Source organism: Lynx canadensis, chromosome E3 (assembly GCF_007474595.2).
Source record: "Lynx canadensis isolate LIC74 chromosome E3, mLynCan4.pri.v2, whole genome shotgun sequence".
Classification (NCBI taxonomy): domain Eukaryota; kingdom Metazoa; phylum Chordata; class Mammalia; order Carnivora; family Felidae; genus Lynx; species Lynx canadensis.
Window position 1 is genome coordinate 40,230,112 of NC_044318.1, and position 5,513 is coordinate 40,235,624.

The 5,513-nt window shown below is 51.1% G+C and overlaps 1 long non-coding RNA gene across 1 annotated transcript; it reads left to right on the plus strand.

Annotated features, from left to right (window-relative positions):
• The first annotated feature begins 1,218 nt into the window (after positions 1-1,218).
• On the plus strand, positions 1,219-3,447 carry LOC115504505. The gene is made up of 3 exons (XR_003965710.1): positions 1,219-1,611; positions 1,701-1,793; positions 2,147-3,447. It is a non-coding gene; the product is annotated as an uncharacterized LOC115504505 (long non-coding RNA).
• Positions 3,448-5,513: the final 2,066 nt, after the last annotated feature.

The following is a 5,513-nucleotide window of genomic DNA, read 5'->3' on the forward strand; positions in this document are numbered from 1 at the left end:
GATCTTCAGCTCCCTGGAATGTCCCCAGAGCCTCCCGAGTCAGCTCCCCTCGGTGGGACTGTGCGCCATGCCGTGGGCTTGGCCTCCTTCCCTCCGTCCCCAGTCCCCACTCCGAACTCTCCTAGGTCTGAAGGGTTTTTGCTGAGGACACGTCCAGGTGCCTCGTGTGAAGACCAACTTAACGCACTGCTTTCTATTACTTGCTAAAACCTTTTAGTTAGTATCTGCGTTTGCCCGACAGTAAGATGTTTGTGTAAAGTCTTGGCGTTTTTATTTCTTGTAGCTAAGAACTGATTCTAGTTTAAATGCTGGCAGTCTTATTGGGTGTTTGTTAAATAATTGCTTATGGAAGCAATTGAAATGCCCAGTTGGTTCCGTCAGTGGGACATGTGACTCTTGACAGCAGGGTTATGAGTTCAAGCCCATGTTGGGTGGAAAGATTACTTAAAACAATAAAAAAAAAGAAACGTTAAAGCAGCCCTTGCTTTCTCAGATTTTTATATGCTGGCGCTCAAAAGAGGGGTGCAGGAAGGAGATGCTGCAGGTGATTTGTGACCAGGGCCGCGGCAGTTTCCGTATTCAGCGTAGACACCCTCTGGATCACAGCTGCCCACGCGGGAACCTTGCCGTCAGTGTAGCCGGGTGAGCAGAGCGGCTGAGCTGGGACGTGCTGGCCCGCGTACACGGACCCGGAACCCTCACGGTGGGGATAGGGTACCTTTGAGCATTGCACTGAACTAAGTTGTTGACGTGAAATATTTGTTGTAGAGACTTGGATAAATATAATCTAAATTAAAGTTGGATTCTAGTTGTGTTGTTTTCTTGTGGCCGCCAGAGCAAAGTACCACGGCCTGGGCTGCTTACGCCACAGAAGTTCATTGTCTCCCTGCTCTGGAGGCTGGAGTCCAAGATGGGGGTGTGGCGGGTTCCTCCCCGAGGTTCTGGGGAGATGCCACTCTGGGCCGCTCCCCCCACTGTGGGTGGTTTGCAGGCTGCCTCTCCCCAACCTCTCTGTCTGTCACACGGGTTTTCCTTATGTGTCGCTGTCCAGGTGTCATCTTTTTTTTTTTTTCTAAAATTTTTTTTTAATATTTGTTTATTTTTGACAGAGAGAGAGACACAGTGCATGAGCGCGGGAGGGGCAGAGAGAGAGGGAGACACAGAATCTGAAGCAGGCTCCAGGATCCGAGCTGTCATCACACAGCCCGACGCGGGGCTCGAACTCACGGACCGCGAGATCATGACCTGAGCCGAAGTCGGACGCTCAACGGACTGAGCCACCCAGGCGCCCTGGGGCGTCTTCTTTTGATGAGGACACAGTCATGTTGGATTAGGATCCCACCCTTTTCCACTCTGAGCGCATCTCCTCTGATTACATCTCCGATGACCTTACTTCCAAACATCACGTTCTGAGGTCCTGTTTAAGACGCATCGGCCTATCTTTCTGTGGGGACACGATTCAACCCACTCGCTAGTAGTGTAACCAAGAGCACCTTCCTCAAGTCAGTAGAAACATCTCCCTAAACCTGCTGTTGAAGGAAAGCGGAAGGGTAACCGTCTTTTAGTTTCTGCTTATTTCTCGCATTGTCTGTGCCCGAGCCGGGTTGACGGGTGAGTGCCCTGGCTCCCTAACTGAGCACGTGGCTCTCCGGGTAAGCCGACGGAGGGGTCGTGACTGCTGGTCCAACCTTTCTGTGTAGGTGTGCAGCTGCCAGAGCCTCTGATTCCGAGCCATCCAAGCCGTCGGGAGCCCTGAATACGTCGTCTTCCAGTTGGCTAGCTCAGCGACTCAGGTACTGGTCCGAACGGTGTGCACAGATTCACTTGCCTTGTCCTGGGTGTGGCGGTTCTTGTCGGGTGAGCACGGAAAAGTCGGTGCAGTACAGGTACTAACTGAGCGGTTCAAATTCTGTACTCCGAGTTATGTACTCCTGGCACACGGCTTAGACTAGGCAGGGTGATCGAGAGTCTGGATTGGAGCTTTCTTGAGCTCCGGATTATCAGTGCAATTTATTCCAGCACAGAGCGGATCACACGGTTGGCGTTTTATAGCTGTTTCTGAAATACAGATCTTTTATATGATCAGCTGCTCCGGGTTAGTCAAGATGGACCTAAAAAAACAAGCTGTTGTTTTGTTCTCTTTCAGATGGAAAGCAAAGAGATGATGTGACTCCGTCCACATGGAGACATTAGCTTGTGTTGCGTATTTTAACTTTACAGACCGTGTTTGTGCTGTAGCGCCTTTACGCTTCTCATGGCAAACAGTCTGGAATGTCATTAAAACTTTTCCAGTAAAATGTGCAAATTTTGGCAAAACAAACAGAAGGGTATCGATATTCTGAGCTTGGCTAAACTGCGTCAGCCCCTGCTTCCTCCCTCCTGTCCCCAAATGAAGTGACGTGGAGAGCAAAGGGCCTGAGTGTTACCCGGCCTGAGTCCCGCAAGAACCTGGCACTGTGGAGGCCTCTGTCCCTTACATACCCGCACAGCTGATGGCACTCTGTCTTTATCAGTGGCTTCCGTGGTGACCGCCCCTGGAGCCCAGAAGAAGGGGGAGGCCTTGGGCCTACTTGGCTAAGGGCCCGTGTTCAAAGGCGGCCCCCACTCTGAGAGAGCAGCCTTGTGGCCATACGGACTATAAATGCTGGGCTCCTACTCATGGCCTCATTCCAGGAGAGAGCCCTACGCCCGGTGACCCTGGGCGCTGGGAACCAGTGAAGCAAAACGTCCCTGTAGCCGGGTCCTGATCTTAACCCACTGGTCGTCCACCTGCGCACCCCTTTTTCCTGGATTAACAAAATCCAAGCAATTACTCACAGCTTCAACACACGATGGGGGGAAGGGCTCCTGTTCAGTTTCCATTCCGCAAATAGGTGATCAAAACTTCTGCGAGTTGTCTTGGTGGCGTTTGTTCTGGACCAGTGGTTCTCACTTGGGCGTGCTCAGAGTCGCCTAGAGGGCTTGTTCGAACAGTGCCAGGCCCCACCCCTGGAGTTTCTGGTTCTAGGGGTCCGAGTGGGCCTTGAGATTTGCACTTCCAGCACGTTCCCAGCTGATGGTGATGCTGTGGGTCTGAGGACCCCACTTGGATCAATCACTTGTCCTGTACCCCTGCCGTCCGATATGCAGTCGCTGGCCACAGATGGCCTGGAGCACGTGAAATGCAGCAAGCCCAGCTGGAGGTTGGATTCTTAGTTTTATCTAACTTAAAGGCTGTTAACTTGATTTACTTTTTAGAAAAATCCTTCAGTATGTTAGGAACTTTGGTATGTGAATCTGGTTTTTCAGTTCTGGATTTTATTTATTTTTTCATTTATTTATTTTTTTTAGTTCTGGATTTTAAATACAGGTCAGGCCTTTCTCATGAAAACTTAATGTCCAAATTGAGAATCTGAAACACACTTGAGCTTTGAAGACAAACCATAAAATACATCATCGTTAAAAAAAATTATTCACGTGTTAAAATATTTTGGATATGATGGATTAGATAAAGCGATAAAGTTAATTTTATCTATTTTTCTTTTAACTGTGGCTACTAGAAACTTTAGAAACAGGTAGGTGGCTTGCCTTACGTTTCTGTTAGACGGTGCTGTTCTTAACCGAACTGAAGGATAAACACCCACATTTAAGCCGGAAGGATGGTCAGCCTAGGAGTCCGCTTTGGGTTTGACTTGGGACGGGACGGTGGCCCCCTCGGCACAGCATTTGCCCCTGTGGGTGCCCAAGACCGCGGTCTGTGCCGGACCGTGTGCGTTGACTGTTCTCTCTTGTACACACGTACCTGCGGTAGAGCTTGAGCCATGAGTTAGGCTCAGCGAGAGGCGATCGACGGCAATGAAAGAGCAGTCGCGATTACACAGGAACGAGACCTCATGCCTGCCGCGCCCGCTTCGTCGTGCAGCGTGTCTGTAACAGAAGTTAGGAGTGTTCTCTCTCTCAAAATTCTTTTTTTTTTTTTTTTTTAAATCATTTTCGAGAAACAGCGTGAGCAGGGGAGGGGCAGAGAGAGAGGGAGACACAGAATCCGAAGCAGGCTCCAGGCTCTGGGCTGTCAGCACAGAGCCTGATGTGGGGCTCGAACCCACGAGCCGTGAGATCATGACCTGAGCCGAAAGCGGATGCTTAACCGACTGAGCCACCCAGGCACCCCTCTGTCTCAAAATTCTCACTGTCCTGCACTCCCCGTTCTTGTGATGGTGTGAGATGATAAAATGCCTTCCTCATTAGATGGAGGAGGGAATGACCTAGGCCTGTGACGAGCCTAGGTCTATTTTGGCCTGAGGCTGTGTCAGAAGGCCGCTCATCAGCTTCTGGACCACTGCTAGGGCGGGAGCTGGAACCAGGGAGGGGGCGGGGTTGGGATGGCTGGGATCTTCCCTCAGGTCCTGTTAGATATTCAGATAGCTCCAAGGGTGTGAAAGGTTGGGAGGGCAGAGGCGTCCCGGCTCCTTGTCACGCTCCTGGGCGCTGACTCCCTGCTCAGTGTCCCTTGCATCAGGCAGCTGTGTTGTCACAGACACCAAGGTCCCAACCTGCCTCTGCACCACCTGCCTCCTCCTGGGAGCCCAGCACGCGTTCTCCAGCAGCTGCACGGTCTGGCCGGTACCTGCCAGCTCTGGGCGGCCTGCGAGGGGTTTCCTGGTGTTAGTGTCGCTGCGCCAAAGAGGAGGTCCTTTTGATTTTTTTTTTTCAACGTTTATTTATTTTTGGGACAGAGAGAGACAGAGCATGAACAGGGGAGGGGCAGAGAGAGAGGGAGACACAGAATCGGAAACAGGCTCCAGGCTCTGAGCCATCAGCCCAGAGCCCGACGCGGGGCTCGAACTCACGGACCGCGAGATCGTGACCTGGCTGAAGTCGGACGCTTAACCGACTGCGCCACCCAGGCGCCCCGAGGAGGTCCTTTTGGTAGAAGGTGCTAAGTTGTCTAAAATGTCATCCCAGCGTCATGAGTTTTCCATGCCCTCAGTACCTGCCTTTGGTTTAGTTTTTTCCTAACCCGATGAAGACACGGTGTCCCTTTACTCTAAAAGAACGTCTTGAATTAGCAAGGTTGCTCATCGTCTGAGAACCGTCCATGTGAAGAATTTAAGCTAAGGGAGTTCATTCGTGTAGGTGCCCTCACGACGGGGGAAGAATTCGAATGTGACTGTGTGCCAAGGACTGGAGAAGCCACAAGTGTACAGGTTTTCGTGGAAAACACCGAGGTTAATATTAGCGTAGTAAATTTTTTTAGCGCTCAAAGTTTGCGTGCAGTTTTGAGAAAAACGTAACACTGAGTTTTGTGCTCTGTGTTCGCCTGTCGGGTAGGACGGGGCTCACTTTCCTTATCTGGAAATGTTGGAGAGACCCCGGTGGGTGTTGATTTGCTGTGTTTTCCTGAGATGATATAAAGACGCATGATCACGGTGGATCACGTAGAAGGTGCAGGGAGGAGGAGAGTATCCGGCTGGGCTGTTCACTAAATGTGTGAAGAGGCGGCTTGCAGTTTGCTTTTAATTGCTTTGCCCGAG